The sequence below is a fragment of the Calidris pugnax genome, unplaced genomic scaffold (assembly GCF_001431845.1).
Source record: "Calidris pugnax isolate Ruff unplaced genomic scaffold, ASM143184v1 scaffold244, whole genome shotgun sequence".
NCBI classification, from domain to species: Eukaryota; Metazoa; Chordata; class Aves; order Charadriiformes; family Scolopacidae; genus Calidris; species Calidris pugnax.
The window spans coordinates 851125-871043 of record NW_015091141.1 but is presented as its reverse complement, the minus strand read 5'-3'; the positions used below and the strand labels follow the sequence as shown (position 1 = coordinate 871043).

The window sequence follows — 19919 nt, the reverse complement described above, 5'->3', positions numbered from 1 at the left end:
CCTCCAAACCCTAATGTGCATATCACTAAGCTGCCTGTTGCAGATTTCTCCTGTGATAGACAGAAGAAGGCAGCTGCCAGTCTTCAGCATCACTGAAATTCAGATAAATATCTGCCTGGATTGGGTCTCCACCGTGTAACTGCTGTCTGCTCCAGCATTCATATTCAAGGCAGATTTACTGGGGGAAAACACACAGCAAAGAACATTATTTGCAAATCATTATTTTGCTTCACTAGAGCTGGACACTGACGCAAAAGAAATATCTGAACTGCATCCTCACTCACACCCACTAATCAGGAAACCTGCTCTCACCCAGCCAGGACCTCGCCTCTGCGTTTGTATTAACGCATATGGCTGAGGGAACTGCTTCCCCTTGCTCCTTTGCCAGTCGTGGCTGCTAAAGCAGCAGAAAGCACCTGGGCAGAAATTATTTACCCTCAGAAAATTCTTGCAAAATCCAGGACAATTGTCAGGTGGGAGCCTGGAAACCCCAGCTTCAGCTGGAAAGGTTTTTCTGCTTGTAAACCGGAGGCTGCAACCTCAGCCAAGCAGTTAAGGCTCTAATCACTGTGTCTGACACGGAGAGAGATTCCAGGGAAATTTTATTTATGACACAGCTAATGGGGTTTGCCCTTAAGCACTGGACAAATCTCCCAGCTCATTACCCAACATTAAGGATCACTTGGACAAATTAGGTATTAGAAAGTCAAGCCAGGCTCCTCCAGACACCGCTTTGTCCAGCCATCAGCTCACCACAAAGCAGCAGATGCTCAGGATCTGGGCTGCTGAGCCCCATTTCATCTCCTTCCCACCTCAGGCAACGAACCAGAAGCAAAAGGCGAGGAAGATCTGATGCAGCTGAAGATGTTCCTTAAATGGTGGTAGGCAAAGGAACCAGCTTCATATAGTGTTTGAGGAACGAAGATCATAGCGTGGCTGAGGGTGGCAGGGACCTCTGGAGATCACCCAGTCCAAGCCCCTGCTCAAGCATGGCTAGCTACAGCAGGCTGTAGGTGTCTACTTGAGTTTTGAATATCTCCAAGGCTGGAAACTCCAGCATCTCTCTGGGCAACCAGCGAAAGAGCAATTTTGGTGCTTAAGTGCAATTCCCCATGTTTCAGTTTGTGCCCATTACCTGTGTCCTGTCACTGGCGCCCTGAGAAGGGCCCATCTGAGGACAAATCCCTTCTTACGGCCACACACACGGTACCACAGCCGTACCGGGCTCGCTGCCGCGGGGCCAGGAGCTGGCACCACATCCACCCGTGGGGCTCCTGTGGGTGCTGAACACTGCAAAACCCACCTGTGGCTGTGGACAGGAACCACAGCGCCCAGAGGCTGGAAGGAGGGGATCCCAGCCCTGCTCCCCAGCCCGTGCAGAGCCAGGTTTTACCGCAGCAACACATCTCCCCATCGCCAGGACAATGTACATGAAATTCTCACCAAACAGAAAGAAAATGCTCTTTTGCCCCTTGTGGCCAGATGCAGAAGGAGCTTGTGGTGGCAGCTTGGGTGCTGCTTCTCCTTTGGCCAAGAGCATGTTTCAGCACTTGCAGCTCTGGGTTTGCCCTCAGGAACTGGTCCAGGTGCAGGCTGGTGAGCAGCCACGCTTCCCAGGGCCAGCAGATGACCCTCCTCTTCCTCCGCGAGTTGGAGAAGGGTGCATCCAGGGAGCTGGGAGCCTTCCCAATTCTGACTCCTGAGAGCCTTTTCCCTGCCACAGAGAGGGTGCCTGAGCACAAAGAAACCTTGGAAAAGGCTCCTTTTTGCTGTCAGGGCACTGCCACTGCAGGAAGGAGCCAAATGGCAGAGACCCCAGTATGACAAAACCTGGGTTACTCATTCCACTTTCCCAACGCTGCCACAGGACCCGGGGAACCATTCGATCAGACAAGGTAAAACTCTCCAGACACGCACAGGACCCAAAGGATGCTTGTTGCAGGTTTGGTCCCGTGGTCTTGCAGCAGCTGCATCCCAGGAGGGGGTTTGTTTCACACACTGGGACATCAGCACCCATGGCCAGAGATGCAACCCCCCCCCAGCACCCACAGGACCCTTTACAGAAACAGCCATGCTTGTCTTCTCTCAAAAGTAGAGTTTACCTCATACAATTTCAAGTAATTACATCTTTAGCCAAATCTTATGCAATATTTTCAGCGTGAGGACCACTGGCCTGGCAACCGCTGATTCTTACATTAATGATTTTGACTTCTTTGCATAAAATGGTCACAGCCAAGAAGTGTGCGGAAGTAAACAGCTTCAGGAGGTGCCTTCAAAGAAAAGGAAAGAAAATCCCCTTTTGCCAAGAACAAATACAGACCATTCAGGAATTCCTGGGAGCTTGGGTTGGTTTTGTTTGGCTGCTCTTGCTTTTAATTCATAGCCACTGAAAGAGTTTCGTGCCCTTAACTATTGAGTTTGCCACCAAATCAGCACCTTAATGAGAAGGAAACAAGAGTTACACATTCACTGCTGGGGGGTATTTGCCAAGGCACAGACAGGAGGAGGAAGCAGCAGCCGTGCCAACCCCTGCAGCCAACCTGGCCGGGAGCTGGCCCAGGGCAGGGCTTCCCACCCCCACCAGTACAGTGGCCAAGCTCACCCCGCTGCCCCCTCAGCCACCCCTTTGCTGGTGCAAGCCCATGGATGCCATGCAAGAAGGCAAAGCTTCACACCACATCAGGCAGGAGGGAAAACCAGCCCTGTGTCCCTGGTGGCTCAGGCACCACACAGCCCTGTGGCCCTCGAGGGGCTGCCCAAGCTGCCACATCCCCTCACCCTTTCCAACAGCAGGCAGCTGGGAAAGGCAAAGGTGAAAGCAAAATAAGGAGAGAAACTTTCAGATGAGCATCTCACATGGATTAAGAGCAGTGCCATAAACTCTTATCAGGGGTTCACTTGTCCATCGGGAGGGACACAGACCGTACAACAGAACATCCCCCTCAATACCCACAGCAGAAAGGCGAGACATCAGCCAGACAGCGACACACATGTACACCTTAAAGCACCTTTTCCCCCCTGTAGCTGGGCTTTGCTCCCCAGGGAAGGATCAAAGGGTGCTCTGGTTTGAGAAAGCTGCTATGGGTTGCACTCCCCAAGAGCGGAGCAGGCAGCGCCAGAGCCGGCAGGACCTGCTGCACCAGCACAGGCATCCCAAGCCAGAGTCCAAGAAGAGGAACTGACCCCACATCCCTTGAAGGCAAAGGCATTTGGAGGAGCCAACAGCCAGGGTCTACAGCAGGCAAAGGCTGCTGCCACCCTCCAGCCCTGCCCCAGCGGGGAGGACACAGCCCCGCTCTCCTCCAGGCTCCTGCCACGCTGCTGCCCAGCGGGAGCTGGGATTGCCCCAAAGTCCATGCAAAACACTCACTCTGTTAGGATTGGCAGGCGCTCAGGAACAAGCAGCTCCCTCCCACCCCATCGAGTTGGCACGGAAGGAAACTCATTAAAAGCAAGATCGAGTGGCTCCCCAGGCAGGGCAGGAGCGGGCGACCCCGGGCAGCCGGCAGCCTGTGTGGACGGGGAGGTCCCTGCCAGCGGTACCCCAGGCAGATGCGGGGAGACTGGGCTGCATCATCACCCCCCCAAAAAGAGCAGCAGCTCTTCCATTTGTCGGCTGCCATGTCCGACCCCCCCTCACAAAGACACCCCTCTGCTTTCGACTGACGGCTCCAGAGGCTGGAGGTCTCCAGTGGGAGCAGACCACGAGGAGCAGGGACCGTGCCATGCTACGACAGTCACGGACCATATGAAAGAGCCTTTGCATGCTGTGCTGTACACAAACACGAATTCTCTCTGTCCGCTTCATAGCCATAGCCCTGGCAACAGCCCTGTCCCCAGTACCACGGCAGGACACAGCCCCTATGCCCAGTCACAGCTGCCACAAGGGGCACCTGCCCATCGCTACGGCATCTGGCACCGGAGACCTGCCCACAGCCCGGGGTTTATTTCAAATCAAGTTCCTTTGCCACAGAAACAGAAGAGACACCACAGACATGGAGAAAACTACAGCCTCCAAGGAAAGCAAGCACCAGAACTCACACAGCCCCAAACACAACACCCAGGAAGCCACATGTGCCAGGGCAGAGCACGGCTCACTGACAGAGCTCATGGTCCTGGCAGAGCCACCTGGGCCATCTGCCTGACAGGCACAAATCCGGGTCCAGCCACTTCCCCATCTGCTGGCATGACCAGAAGAACAGCCTTGGGTTTCGGTTTGGCCTCTTACGGCGTCTCTTTTTGATGAGAGGAGAAAAGAGACATCTCAGTGGCAGGCAGTGATTTCTGGCCGGGGCAGGAACAAACGAACCAGACACAAATGCCCACCACCACGACATGTGGCAGAGCCTTGTGGCTCACCGGGGACACCCCAGCACTGGGGACACCCCGGCACCCCAAGGGGCACACAGCAAAGGAGCAAAAGGAACAGGGCACGTACTTATCCTGCACCGGGGGACACGCAGGCCACGGAGCCGGGCTGCGGCGGGAGCCGGGAAACGCAAGCTCCATCCGAGTCGGTCGCACAGAGGAAGAATGGCCCGATGGATGGATCCACAAACCACCTCAGCCCCCGGTTCTCATCACCACCAGCACCACGTCAGCGGTGATTTAACTCCCCAATCCAAGAAAACAGAAAAATCGGGAAGCTCACCCCAAACCCCAAGGCAAGGGGCTGCTAAGAGAGGCAGCCTGGCGCAGCTGCGCTCCCCTGGCACACAGAGCCCGGCTCCGCGCGGGACTCCAGCGTGTGAGCAAGCAAATCCTCTTTGCCTATGGGCAAGGGAACTGTAGGGAGGGGGGAGAGAAAAAAAAAAAAGCATCAAGAAACTCTTTGTCTACAAACATCCCAGCCGGGCGCACGTGCAGCATGCGCTTCCTGACGAGGGCGGAGGGGGAGCCTGAACTTCAGAGACACCATTTCCGCCCGCAGCTCGATCCGCTCACTTATTGTCTTCTAAAAATAAGAGTAAACACTGAAGAAGAGCTCTTTTGTTTTTATTTCTGCTGTGTCAGAGTGTTTTCTCTGGTAGGAACAAGTTGCGGGATCTCTTCCCAAACCTCCGTCCCCAGGCGAGGAGGGCTGCCCTCTCTGCCCTCCACCCCATGGCTGCTCATGGTGGCCACGGTGAGGATCACCTGCCCTGGGCCGGGCTCAGGTCCTTTCCCTCTGCTGCAGGTCAGGGAAGAGGGACATTGCCCAAGGCACAGGAAAACATCGGTCTAAGCCACATCACTCCCCTTAACGAAGCACCAAAGCACGAGGAAAGCCAGGGCAGTGGCCTTTTAAACACATAAAATACATGTTAAAAAAAAAGATAAAGATATGCACACATACATCTCTCTCCCTCTTTTTGCTCCCAAATCTCACTTCCTGACAAGCCCAGGGGCAGGCAGCATTAGCTGGCCAAGGAGGCCAAGCCTGAGCCCCAAACGGCCCCCGCGCAGCCAACACCAACTGATTAAAAGCCAGCACAAACTTCCTCACCAGGCAGCGGCCATAATCCAACCATCTCCCTGCTTTGCCAGTTGTTTGTTCAGGCTCTTCCTTTACCATGGAGCTGCTCTACAAAACTGCAGGGTAATGAGACACAAACACAATTATCTTTTTTTTTTTTTTTTTTTTTTTTTTTTTTTTTTTTTTTTTTTTTTTTTTTTTTTTTTTTTTTTTTTTTTTTTTTTTTTTTTTTTTTTTTTTTTTTTTTTTTTTGACCTGCACTACTAGAAGGAAGCAAATCCAGCATTAAGAGCTCAAAGCTTCAGGTGTCCTCCCTGATTTCACAAATTGCTTATCTAAGCAAAACCTTTCAGGGACCAGCCTCAGTACCCAGAACAAAGCTCTTGCCCCACACCCTCATTAGCAGTGTTTCTTTAATCTGCCAGCTCAAAAAAAAACCAACCATTTTTTTTTTAATTAAAAATAATAAAGAATAAAAGGAAGAGAGCCATTTGTTTTCCCCATTTGAGTGCTCTAACCCACTTCCCGAGGAAAACACCCGTGGGACACTCCATCAGGCTGCTAAGGACACCTAAGGACACCTTGCAAGGAGCAACCAGGCTCCTGGAGGACCAGAGTTATCCAGCCCAAAGACAAGTGGTAGCTCAACGGGACAGGGTGAGACACAAGTGGGGCCACTGCTGCCACCTCCTTTGGCAACCAAGACCTTCCCAGCTCTGCTGCTCCCTGCCCTCCGCCTCGTCTAGGGACGAGTGCATTAAAAGATAATGAGCTTGACAGAGCCCCAGCTCTATGACAGCAGGTCTGAGGGGAAAAAAAAAAATAAAAAGGCACAGGAAAAGGGCTCGTCACTGCGAACATCCTCCCCAGGGCCCAATTACCCCCCGGAGAGTAACGAAGTGCAATAACCAGGGCTGGACAAGTAACTGAACACAGCCCTGTGCAATAAGGTGGCCTGTGAACGTACACTGATAAAAGTGCTCTTAACTCCCAAACCAGCCGCTTCCCAGCTACCAAGTTACTCACAATGTGCTTGCCTGGGTTTTTTTTTTTCCCTTCAGAGCAATGACAGTGACCTGAGACTGGATGCGGTCTCTGGGGCAAGCAGGGCACTGCCCACAACTCCTGGGGCCCAGCACGGCTCGGGGAAGGGGACTCTCCCCTCTCCAAACACAGCTCAGCGCCCGAAAGCCCAGCAGGACTCCACAACTGGAGACGGATCAGTTAATGAAGACTGGAGCGTGAAAAAAAAAGTAGAATCTTAGAATGGTTAGTGTTGGAAGGCACCTTAAAGATCATCTAGTTCCCACCCCCCCTGCCCTGGGCAGGGACACCTCCCACCACACCACGTTGCTCCAAGCCCCCTCCAACCTGCCCTTGAACCCCTCCAGGGATGGGGCAGCCACAGCTTCTCGGGCCAACCTGGGCCAGGCTCTCACCACCCTCACAGCCAAGAAGTTCTTTCTGGTATCTAATCTAAATCTCCCTCTTCCAATTTAAAACCGTTCCCCCTTGTCCTGTCACTGCACTCCCTGACCAAGAGTCCCTCCCCAGCTCCCCTGTAGCCCCTTCAGATACGGGAAGGGGCTCTAAGGTCTCCCTGGAGCCTTCTCTTCTCCAGACTGAAGACCCCCAGCTCTCTCAGCCTGTCCTCACAGCAGAGGTGCTCCATCCTTCTGATAACCTTCATGGCTCTCTGCTGGACCTGTTCCAACAGGTCCATGTCCTTCCAGCACGGAGGGCTTCAGAGCTGGACACAGAGCTCCAGGTGGGGTCTCACGAGCACAGAGCAGAGGGGCAGAATCACCTCCCACGACCTGCTGGCCACACTTCTCTTGATGCAGCCCAGGATGGGGTTGGTTTCCGGGCTGCCAGTGCACACTGCTGGCGCATCTGGAGCTTCTCATCCCCCAACCCCCCCAAGTCCTTCTCCTCAGGGCTGCTCTCCAGCCATTCTCCGTCCAACCTGGATTTGTGCCTGGGATTGCCACGTCCCAGGTGCAGAACCTTGCACTTGGCTTGGTTGAACTTTATGCGATTTGCACGGGCCCAGCTCTCCAGCCTGTCCAGGTCCCTCTGGATGGCATCCAGTAATCGTTAAACAACATTGTGTGTGTGCGTGCATGTGTCAGGTGGTGATTTGGGGGCTCCATGGGGAGGGAGCCACTGCCTACCCCAGCCCACGCAGCACCATCCTCCACAGCTCTTCCGCCCCGGGGCTCCAGCCAGGCTCTCCATCACCATCCCCACTGCTCCAGACATCACCTTGTGGCACAGAGGAAGGACCCAGCAGTGTGTAACCTCCCCCCAGTCTCTTTCAGCATTTTTCTACCCAAACAGCTGGGTGTAGCACAGGATGGCTCATTTTCTTCTGCCCTCCAGCCACTCCTCCTTTCAGCAGCTCTCAGAGGCTGCACATCAGCTCTGGGGAGGCCCCATCTGGAGCACTGGGACCAGTTCTGGGCTCCCCAGTTCCAGAAGGACAGGGAACTGCTGGAGAGGGGACAGCAGAGGCTACAAAGATGATGAGGGGCCTGGAGCATCTCCCTTACGAGGAGAGGCTGAGGGACTTGGGTCTTTTTAGTCTGGAGAAGAGAGGACTGAGGGGGGATCTGATCAATGCTTATAAATACTTAAAGGGTGGGTGTCAGGAGGATGGGGCCAGTCTTTTTCTAGTGGTGACCAGGGACAGAACAAGAGGAAACGGGCACAAACTTGAATATAAGAAGTTCCACCTAAACATGAGGAGGAACTTCTTTCCTGTGAGGGTGGCAGAGCCCTGGAAGAGGCTGCCCAGAGAGGTGGTGGAGTCTCCTTCTCTGGAGACATTCAAACCCCACCTGGACACGTTCCTGTGGGATCTGCTCTGGAAAGGGTTGGGACTAGATGATCTCCAGAGGTCCCTTCCAACCCCATGTGATTCTGTGGTGACCTGTCATCATTTCACACTGCATAAAAAACCCACAATCGCATCCGTGATGCAACTCTGCGCATACCAAAAAGAGAAAATAGCTTTGCCGCTCATTAGCTCGCCTATGTACGAGCCAAAAAGCTAAGCCATACCAAAAAAAATTGTGGTCAAGAGAGGCAGGGGACTGTCGGAGTAATGAGCATCCAGCATCCTCCCCTGCGGCAGCGAGAGCTCCGGGACCTGCCAGGGCTGGGCACAGGGTGAGACCTGGGCAGCCTGACAGCCAGCTTTCACCCCTGCTCCTCCGTGGGTCCCAGCACAGAAATCCTGGATCCTGGGAAGCGCTGCCGGACGTAGGGCTGGGGCTACACCAAACAGTGGCCAAGGGGACCGGCACAGGGACGTGACCTGCTGTGCCCGTGGTGCTGGGAGCACTGCCAGCCCGGAGGGGACAGCGGGCAGCCAGGGCCAGGCTGAGAGCCGGCGGGAGCAGAGATGTTGTTAACCAGGGGCTTTACAGCAGACTGTAACTGTTGCTAAAGAAAATTTTTAACATCCCAGTTAAAAACCGACTGGCAGTGGTGTGAAAGAACAACACTGTCCTTACAGGAGGACCCGTTTATTGTGGCTATAAACTTTTACAACGCTCTTATCTCGCAGTTGTATCGGGATAAGCTGCACACATTGTTAAGTTGGGCAATTACAGTTTTACATGCGCATGGATTGATTTACTCGAGGCATATCCCCTGGGAAGCCAGAGGATGCCCGCCTCTGCCCGGCTGGCAGCCCGGAGCCCACGGAGGCACAGAGGGACACTTCACACCTCAAGCACTGCGGTGGGAGCCATGGAAAGGCTTTGGCTTTCCTCCAGTCATCGTCTTAATTTATTTCAGCGTGCTTCCCGATGTTGGCACGAGAGGCAAAATCAACAGTGTACACTTGCCAAAGCTCCCAGTAGAAGCCGTGGCCAGGCAGGGGGAGGGCTCCCAGACAGGGCCAGGAGCTGGCAGTGCCACCAGCCCCACGTTCTCCCACAGCCGCCTTCTCCCTGGAAAGGGCCAGCCTCCAACCCCATCCCAGGCACAGGCTGCTCCGCTTCGGGGTGCAGGCACAGGGCTGGAGTGGGACACACAGGGCCGTGCCCCCCCTTTAGCTGCCCTCTCCTCCCTCTGCTCCTCACCCAGCTCCCCAGGGCGAGCCGAGAGCGAGAAGCCCCAGCACTCCCGTGGGACATCCATCACCCCACAGCAGATGTCCCCTCCAAGGAAGGAGGGCAGAGGGGCTGCCTCACAAGCCCCATACCCAAAGGCACTGCACACACCCCTTCACTGCCAGGACACACTCATTGGTCCCTGGAAAACACAGAGGGGGACAAAACCCAGCCCTCACCCCTCCTGCCCCACACATTAGGTTCTGGGCAGGCGGCATAATAGCACCCAGGAGGGGTAATTACTTGGGTACCTGTCCCAGTTAATTATTACCTGGCCAGCTATCTACATTTCTGCTTCAAACTCAGGGAAGAAGGCAAAAGTGGTACAAGCACTTTCATACCCACTGACCCCCAAGCATCCCCGGCCCCTCTCCACACACACAGGACAGGGCAGGTCTCCCATCCCAGGGGGATGCAGGGCACAGAAGGGTGACATGATCTGCCCAGCCAAGCAGGGTCATGGTCCCTCTTCCATGAGCCCTACCCATTAAGGCTCCCCAGCTCCAGCCATACTGTGGAAGGACTGTACCAGTGAACAGCAGGACAGCTTTGCTGGTTTTGAGCCCTAGTCCTTCCAGCCATTCTTTGTCTGCCACCAAGAGCTCATTTCTACCAGCACAGTACCTCTTCTGAAGCTCACTCACCTGCTCCTCTGCTCTTTCAAGTCCACATCAATGCATTGCAGAGCCGAGCTGCACAAGCACTGGTGCTGGGCACCGAGGCTGATACCCAGCTCAGCAGGGAGGACGTGATGACATGCCAGCAGTGGGGCAGGCAGCCCCAGGAGCAGAGACCTCTCAAGGTGTTGGAGAAAGAGCCCAGCAAGGCAGGCATGGAGCGGGCAGGGCTGGCTTGGACCTTCCCAGTTCTGCCAAACCTAACAGCACGCCTCTGTGAGAAAGCTTCAGCTTGCAGACCAAAGAGGAAATGGGCACAAACTTGAATATAAGAAGTTCCACCTATACATGAGGTGGAGCTTCTTCCCTGTGAGGGTGGCAGAGCCCTGGAACAGGCTGCCCAGAGAGGTGGTGGAGTTTCTGTCTCTGGAGACATTGAAAACCCGCCTGGACAAGTTCCTGTGTGACCCGCTCTGGGTGGACGCTTTAGCAGGGGTGTTGGACCAGAGGTCCCTTCCAACCCCATGTGATTCTGTGACCCTTCAAATCTAAAAGCTCTGTCTTAGGGATGTACAAGGCACAACACCACAGCTCCATACACATTACAGAACAACCCACTTATCTAAGAAGTTCCTACTGGATTTCACAGCTCCACTGAAGCAGACCTAGAGAGCCAGCAGTCTAAAGAATTTGAAAATCTTTTTTGCATCATTAAAGGGAGGGAAAGGAGATAAAGAAGCCAAGATAAGATCAAGTGCGTGTTCTATGAGCCTCAAGCCAGCCTCAAAATTAAGTCCCAAGGTAAGAAGAACAAATTAATCATTTTACCTCTCTGAAAAGCTCTTCCTTCACTCACAACAAGAGCATTCATGTTCAGGATTGGGATCATTCAAGGGAAATGCTCTTTAATGCAGTGAGTGTGGTACCATGGGATAAAGAAGCCAAGATAAGATCAAGTGCGTGTTCTATGAGCCTCAAGCCAGCCTCAAAATTAAGTCCCAAGGTAAGAAGAACAAATTAATCATTTTACCTCTCTGAAAAGCTCTTCCTTCACTCACAACAAGAGCATTCATGTTCAGGATTGGGATCATTCAAGGGAAATGCTCTTTAATGCAGTGAGTGTGGTTCCATGGGGGGGGAAAGAGAGGGGAAAGAGAGGGGAAAGAGAGGGGAAAGAGAGGGGAAAGAGAGGGGAAAGAGAGGGGAAAGAGAGGGGAAAGAGAGGGGAAAGAGAGGGGAAAGAGAGGGGAAAGAGAGGGGAAAGAGAGGGGAAAGAGAGGGGAAAGAGAGGGGAAAGAGAGGGGAAAGAGAGGGGAAAGAGAGGGGAAAGAGAGGGGAAAGAGAGGGGAAAGAGAGGGGAAAGAGAGGGGAAAGAGAGGGGAAAGAGAGGGGAAAGAGAGGGGAAAGAGAGGGGAAAGAGAGGGGAAAGAGAGGGGAAAGAGAGGGGAAAGAGAGGGGAAAGAGAGGGGAAAGAGAGGGGAAAGAGAGGGGAAAGAGAGGGGAAAGAGAGGGGAAAGAGAGGGGAAAGAGAGGGGAAAGAGAGGGGAAAGAGAGGGGAAAGAGAGGGGAAAGAGAGGGGAAAGAGAGGGGAAAGAGAGGGGAAAGAGAGGGGAAAGAGAGGGGAAAGAGAGGGGAAAGAGAGGGGAAAGAGAGGGGAAAGAGAGGGGAAAGAGAGGGGAAAGAGAGGGGAAAGAGAGGGGAAAGAGAGGGGAAAGAGAGGGGAAAGAGAGGGGAAAGAGAGGGGAAAGAGAGGGGAAAGAGAGGGGAAAGAGAGGGGAAAGAGAGGGGAAAGAGAGGGGAAAGAGAGGGGAAAGAGAGGGGAAAGAGAGGGGAAAGAGAGGGGAAAGAGAGGGGAAAGAGAGGGGAAAGAGAGGGGAAAGAGAGGGGAAAGAGAGGGGAAAGAGAGGGGAAAGAGAGGGGAAAGAGAGGGGAAAGAGAGGGGAAAGAGAGGGGAAAGAGAGGGGAAAGAGAGGGGAAAGAGAGGGGAAAGAGAGGGGAAAGAGAGGGGAAAGAGAGGGGAAAGAGAGGGGAAAGAGAGGGGAAAGAGAGGGGAAAGAGAGGGGAAAGAGAGGGGAAAGAGAGGGGAAAGAGAGGGGAAAGAGAGGGGAAAGAGAGGGGAAAGAGAGGGGAAAGAGAGGGGAAAGAGAGGGGAAAGAACGGGATTTCACAGCTCCACTGAAGCAGACCTAGAGAGCCAGCAGTCTAAAGAATTTGAAAATCTTTTTTGCATCATTAAAGGGAGGGAAAGGAGATAAAGAAGCCAAGATAAGATCAAGTGCGTGTTCTATGAGCCTCAAGCCAGCCTCAAAATTAAGTCCCAAGGTAAGAAGAACAAATTAATCATTTTACCTCTCTGAAAAGCTCTTCCTTCACTCACAACAAGAGCATTCATGTTCAGGATTGGGATCATTCAAGGGAAATGCTCTTTAATGCAGTGAGTGTGGTTCCATGGGGGGGGAAAGAGAAGGGAAAGAGAAGGGAAAGAGAGGGGAAAGAGAAGGGAAAGAGAGGGGAAAGAGAAGGGAAAGAGAGGGGAAAGAGAAGGGAAAGAGAAGGGAAAGAGAGGGGAAAGAGAAGGGAAAGAGAGGGGAAAGAGAAGGGAAAGAGAGGGGAAAGAGAAGGGAAAGAGAAGGGAAAGAGAGGGGAAAGAGAAGGGAAAGAGAGGGGAAAGAGAAGGGAAAGAGAGGGGAAAGAGAAGGGAAAGAGAAGGGAAAGAGAGGGGAAAGAGAAGGGAAAGAGAGGGGAAAGAGAAGGGAAAGAGAGGGGAAAGAGAAGGGAAAGAGAAGGGAAAGAGAGGGGAAAGAGAAGGGAAAGAGAGGGGAAAGAGAAGGGAAAGAGAGGGGAAAGAGAAGGGAAAGAGAAGGGAAAGAGAAGGGAAAGAGAAGGGAAAGAGAAGGGAAAGAGAAGGGAAAGAGAAGGGAAAGAGAAGGGAAAGAGAAGGGAAAGAGAAGGGAAAGAGAAGGGAAAGAGAAGGGAAAGAGAAGGGAAAGAGAAGGGAAAGAGAAGGGAAAGAGAAGGGAAAGAGAAGGGAAAGAGAAGGGAAAGAGAAGGGAAAGAGAAGGGAAAGAGAAGGGAAAGAGAAGGGAAAGAGAAGGGAAAGAGAAGGGAAAGAGAAGGGAAAGAGAAGGGAAAGAGAAGGGAAAGAGAAGGGAAAGAGAAGGGAAAGAGAAGGGAAAGAGAAGGGAAAGAGAAGGGAAAGAGAAGGGAAAGAGAAGGGAAAGAGAAGGGAAAGAGAAGGGAAAGAGAAGGGAAAGAGAAGGGAAAGAGAAGGGAAAGAGAAGGGAAAGAGAAGGGAAAGAGAAGGGAAAGAGAAGGGAAAGAGAAGGGAAAGAGAAGGGGCAAGCTCATGCAAACCTTTCCTCCACAGCGACATGTTTCTGTGCGGATGCCCAGGACAGACAGTGGGTTCTCACGTGCTTCTCTTCCCAAGAGCTGCAGTCCCAGGGGCACCACTGAACACTGGCTCCTTGGTGGCAGCAGCCCAGAGGCCTCAGGCAAGGGTGTAAGTGTCACCATCACCGTCTAGTGAAGAGGCTTTGAAGTAAGTTTTATCATGAATGCAGGCAGGAATGTCTCTGCCTGGAGGGTAAATTGGGTCCGGTGACCCCACTGAGTCACTGCCGCTGACTCAGGCACTGGCAACGTGGGCAGCACTGGCCCAGTGGTAGGCAAGGAGATGTCATGGTGACACACACTCACAGTGACTCTCCCCTAACACAGGAGTCCTGCAGGATCTCCAGGGCAGCAAAGGCTTTTTGTTTGTGACAGCCATCACCCATCTGCTCTTCTGCACCCTCTCCCACCTCCTCATGCTACCTGTATGCTGCTGGGGGGTGGGAGGGACTTCATCTGCTCCTTGTGGCAAGACGGCCCCCAGCAGAAGCAGATGAAGTCGTGTCACCATTCAACATACCAAAGAATCAAGCGGGGATGAGTGAACCCAGAGCCCAAACAGCAGCCAGCCCCCAGGCACTGCCCCTCTGACCCTGCTGTGCAGTGGCCCCAGCTCCAGCTGCCACACAAACTCTGTCTACAGCCACTTGTAGGGCACGTACCAGTATCTGCACTGGGCTCTCCCCAGCAGAAAGTCATCCCTCTGCAATCGCTGCTTGTCCCCAGGGAGAGCAGAGGGATGTAAGCTCCCCCAGCACGGCTGTCCCACCTCCACACACCCCCTTTGCAAACACAAAGATCTCTTCACAGGAACCACGTGAAGGGGCTGGTGTCAGCGCTTGCTTTGGGAGCACACGCAGAGGGTCAAAGCTCTAATATTAGAGCAAAGACGATGACGAGGAAGAAGGGAGGGACCCAGAGGAGAACCACATAAATAGCAGCATTGTCCTAACTCCATTTCACAGGGCATCAGATGTCAAATACGATCTTTCACTCAAGAGCTGAAGCCTCTAATTGATTCCCGTCTGACAGTTTCTTATCCAGCAGTTGTTTTCCGTCCAAACAAGCTGAGTAAATATGCTCTACTCTACCATTAAAGCTGGCAACGAATCATTGGTTTGCAACAAAACCAGTGTAAACAGCATCGTTCCTCCCAAGCCAGAAAATCTCCTCCTGTTCCCCTGACCTCCTCCCTCTGATGCACTTTGATGGTCCGCCAACCCTGGTCCTGGCACAGGGTAGAGATCTCCATGGTGGGGACCACCAGCGGCCCCCTGCACAGGCTCTCTTGGTTTTGGGAAGAGAAATCACACTCTCTGCAGGGTGTGGGCTCTCAAAGCACCTTTTGCAGACCTTGAGTGAACCTGCTGCAGCACAGTACATTCACTTAATAAGCTGAGACATCCAACCTTCAGCCCTGCAACCCAAAGTCCTGACACGAGGTAAAACTAGTCTGAGCAGAGGAGTTTAGCCCAGTAGTGCCCAGATACATCTTACGGTGGGGCAGAGCTCAAGGAAGACCATAAGCATTCCTGCTCTGGGCATCTGCCCTGACCAGCAGACCTCAGCACCCCACCCAGAGCACACATGGCTCTTCTGCTGCTCTGCCCCAACCTTCTCCACAGAGACTAGGGAGAGCACAGGACTCTGGACACCCTATGGTCCATTCCCTTGGGCTCTCCCAGCATCCACAGCTACGGGATGAGGTATGTCAGTGGGTATATCCCACACAAGTCACTTCTGGATCCATGTGTAGACTTGCTGGCCAAGAATCTGCCCAGTGCCTTTCAGACAAGCCATCTGCCTCCACAACCTACCACGTCACCACGCTCCAGGCATTCTCTACCTGCTCGGTGAAGCGGCGCCTTCTTCCACCTTCTTTCAGTTTACAACTCACTAGGTTCACTGCCATCTTCTAAGTTTAGCATGGAGAGATGTGGCGAGCAACAGCTGCACCTTCATCTGACCCACCACCTTCATGATTTTGTAAGCCTAGATGAGCTCACTGCTCATTTTCATTTTCAGATTGCTGATGGAACCCCCAAACCAGTCCGTAGGTGGCCCCACCACTGACTTCTTCATCCTTAACAGTGCAAAGGTGACCATGCAGCCTACCCTTTGCCTTCCATCACACAATGCCCTTTCCAATACCTAAAAGACCCTTCTTCCAGCACCTGAGCACCATTAGTAAGAAATAGTAGATTCCAGTACCTGAAGGGAGCCTAGAAGAGACATGGGGAGGGAGTCATTATCAGGGAGTGTAGCAATAGGACATGGGATAATGGTTTTAAATAGGACGAGTGGAGATTTAGATGAGATACTAGAAAGAACTTGTTTGGTGTGAGGGTGGTGAGAGTCTGGCCCAGGTTGCCCCGAGAAGCTGTGGCTGCCCCATCCCTGGAGGGGTTCAAGGGCAGGTTGGAGGGGGCTTGGAGCAACGTGGTGTGGTGGGAGGTGTCCCTGCCCAGGGCAGGGGGGTTGAAACTCAATGATCTTTAAGGTTCCTTCCAACTCTAACCATTCTATGATTCGAACCCAACTGAGGCAACAAGGGTGCTGCTCTCCCAAGAGTCTGGCACCGCCAGTAGGTGTGTGCATCTCTCCAGGTGCATCCCACCACCCAGCCCTCACCCAGACCCATCAGCACACACCAGACTCCATGGGAGAGCTGGCTGGTGGAGCTTGAGGGAGGAATGCCCACGTGTGAACCCCCACCTGATCCAGATCAGGCTCGGAGACTTTCAGTTCTTCTGTACAAAGACCACCATGTCCTTCGGTGCAAAGCCCCCAGGCAACGCTGCTGCTGTGACTGACGGAACACAGGCAGCTTGGGCAAAGAGCCATCACCCATCCCAGCATGAGACCAGTGCAGCAAGTGCTCCTGCCCCAGACTGGGCTGGAGCAGCACTGTGGCAGCGGCTTCACCGGGAGGCTTTGCTTAAACGCTCTCTGATCCCAGTGTAAGCTACGGCTTTGCTTCTTGACATTTGCAAAACCCCAATGCACTCGGCTTGGAAGAAATCCAAAGCAAAAAGGAAAAAAAAAAAAAAAAGAATTAAAAAAAAAGGCTTTTTTCAAAGTGATTGGCAAGAGCTAGGTGAGACCCTTCAGTTTCACAAAGGTCCCACTCAAAGCAGATACAGCTTTTTAACTACAGACAAAAGCAACTGCCAAAATAGCAGCCTTTTATGGATTTTGGTGCGATGATCAGGACCCGCCAGAGGGGAAGGAGAAGTGTGTGAGGGTGAGGATAGAAATACAGCGTAGATATTTGCTATAAGGGCCAAAGGTACTGGCTTAACACGTCTGCTGAGAGACATGTCTGAAAACAGACTAAGAAAGCACAAGTATAAACTTCTACCTGAACCTTATTTTAGGAAAGTTCATAAATGCTGACCTGAATGGTGACATCTGAAATCTTCCTCATCGGAGGTGAAATCACACATTCCTCGCACGGCCCCAAAGGCCGCGGAAGCAGCACAGAGGAGCTGCATGAGCCCAATGGGTAAGGATGGCTCTAACCAGAGGATGAACAGAATCCTTGGAGATGCACACAAAGAATCTGTTTTCTTCCCAAATCCACTGGCAGATGCTGACATGACCCTGCCCAAGGCACCCCCAGATGGTGCCAGACCCATAACCTCAGCAAAGCCTCATGTGGCAGGGCCACAGCCACCACTCTAAAAGTGGCCACCAGAGCCACTCTGCAGAGATCACACCCAATCCCCAGCTTCGGAGGACCTCAGTGCTTAGTTACTTGGAAATGTTGCCTTGTCTCAAGGGAAATAGAGGAATAATATAATTACATATTTCTGATATCTCTGTTTACAACTGAATTCCCAAATCCTCTCAGAAAACATTTCTTGGGAACATTTCTGTACGCAGAGCTTTGCTGGAAAAACTTGTTACACTTGGGCTCTGACTCAGAGGTTACAGCAAATCCATCTCACATCACTTTAGGTGAACTGGGAACAAGGGACAACTCAGGACTCAGCTGAGAGGTCGAACATGCAGCTCAAACAGGAGAAGGGAAGGGAAAGTGGGCACACAGAATCAGAATGGTTTGGGTTGGAAGGGACCTCAAAGCCCACCCAGTGCCACCCCCTGCCCTGGGCAGGGACACCTCCCACCACACCACGTTGCTCCAAGCCCCCTCCAACCTGCCCTTCAACCCCTCCAGGGATGGGGCAGCCACAGCTTCTCTGCCCAACCTGGGCCAGGCTCTCACCACCCTCACACCAAACAAGTTCTTCCCCACAGCTCAGCTCCATCTCCCCTCTTGCAGGGTCCAACCCTTCCCCCTCCTCCTAGGGCTCCCCTCCCTCATCCAGAGTCCCTCCCCAGCTTTCCTGGAGCCCCTTGAGGGCCTGGAAGGGGCTCTGAGGTCTCCCCGGAGCCTTGTCTTCTCCAGGCTGAACCCCCCCAACTCTCTCAGCCCCCCCTCCCAGCAGAGGGGCTCCAGCCCTCCCAGCATCTCTGTGGCTTCCTCTGGCCCCACTCCAACAGGTCTGTGTCCATCATGCAGCCTGCAGGACGGTCACAAGTGAGGGGCACAGGATGGGCAGCGGTGACAAAGCCCTTCAATCCCCTGGTTGTGAAAGGCCAGCCTTGTCTCTCTGCCAAGCACTTCCAAGATCTGAACCCAAACAGCAGAGCAAGAAAGGACCACGTGTAACACAAAACCTTAAGTTTCAAAGAGCTCTTTTCTCAGGGAACTACAAATATTTGTGCTGGTTTATCCAATATGCCTCCTTGTTTGCTCAATGCCTAAAGGTAGATGAATAGGTCATGTACACTTAAGATATAAAGATTTCATAAGGCCTCAGCCAAAGCCCCAGCGAGGCACTGGTTGCCACACTACACAACACAGCACTAGCCAGCACACGGGGTCCCAGGCAGCCCCACGGCAGGATCCCATGCCCATTGGTCCTTGCCAGCCCCAGGGATGGATGTTCAGATCACATGCACCAGTTTGTCCATGTCAATGACCATTGTCCCCACAGCCCAGAGGAAGTCACCTTAGATGGCTGAGCCAGCCCAGGCGAGGCAATTGCCGGAGGCCAGTACTAGTGCTTTCAGGAGGCAAAGTTTGCAGCAAGTACCTCCAGAGCCTCCTCCAAAGCTGCCCCAAATGCCAGACCTCAGGGTGTTCCCAAGCTCTTTGCACTGAACAACAGGTTGTGACCCTCATGTTAAGTGTGTACTGCAGCACCTCGAGCCAGCTCTCCACCCAGGAAGGCAATCCATCACCACCAACAAAATCTACTCCCTCTACACGCTCTTTTTCTCCAAGAAATGCCCCTGACTGATCCCAGTAGCTCAGTTGCAGAGCTCAGGCTCCCTCTCCCCTACAGCCTGTTTTCAATCATGTGTTAAAAGGGCAAGTAATGCAGAAACAAATCTGCACGAAAGGTCAGGTAGCTTCCCCCACTCCACAAGGCTGAAGGAAAGCCACTCTGGTTTGCTGAAGAGGGCTCAGCCCAGCCACATCCCCCTCCTGCAGCCACCCTCCTCAGCCCCACAACAGGCAGGCATCAGCTGAGCCGTGGCCAAGAGCCTTATGCCAGTACCCTATGGCATAGCCCACACTGGGAGATGGCCGTCACTCCAAAGCATCACCATTAGAGTTTCAAACTGCCTCTCTGTTCTCCTGGACACCCTGGGGCACCCAAAACAGCAGCGTACCACCACCAGGATGGGATAACATGCCCAGCCCACCTATGGCACTCTGCAGACACTGCCATGGTAGCCCTGTTCAGAATCTCTTCCCTCCTCCTGCAAGATGTCCCCTGCCACACAGGCAGCAGCCATGACTGCCAATTCAGAGACATTAACTGACCACACTGCTAGGAACCGTGGCCCGCCCTTTTCCTTCTTCCTCCTCCAAATCCCACTCACTTGGTTTAAGAAAATAACAAGTTCATCCTTAAAACGTGCTCTTCCCCCCCAGTAAACTTGTTCTTCCCAGAGAGAAACCCACCACCCTGGGCAACCCAACTGCCAGAACACAGAGGAACCTCAAGCCAAGGCAAACAGCAGCAGTAAGGAAAATAGCATGGGATTTATCTTCCAGGTCAAAAGTTTAAGCACAGGGATTCTGACACACTGAGTTTCGGGACAAGCAATTTCCTCCCCGAGCTGGAGATGCCACAGCCAGCATTCAAAGAGGAGCTGCAAACTAGACCAGGCCCACAAAAGGTCTCAAAGAGGAAGAAGAAGGGCTCAAGAAGGGAGCAGAAGAGTCAGACCTCAACTCCTGCTCCTCCAGAAATGCCGGTCTGCTGCACGGTGACCACGGTGAAGCCCCAGCCAGTCCCTGCACTGGGAGATAAG

General features: G+C 53.2%; 1 protein-coding gene across 1 annotated transcript in view; it reads right to left on the bottom strand.

Annotated features, from left to right (window-relative positions):
• Positions 1 to 19919, bottom strand: part of LOC106897888 (ankyrin repeat and fibronectin type-III domain-containing protein 1-like) — a 269176-nt gene that overhangs the window by 240965 nt on the left and 8292 nt on the right. The gene's annotated exons all lie outside the window — the stretch shown is intronic.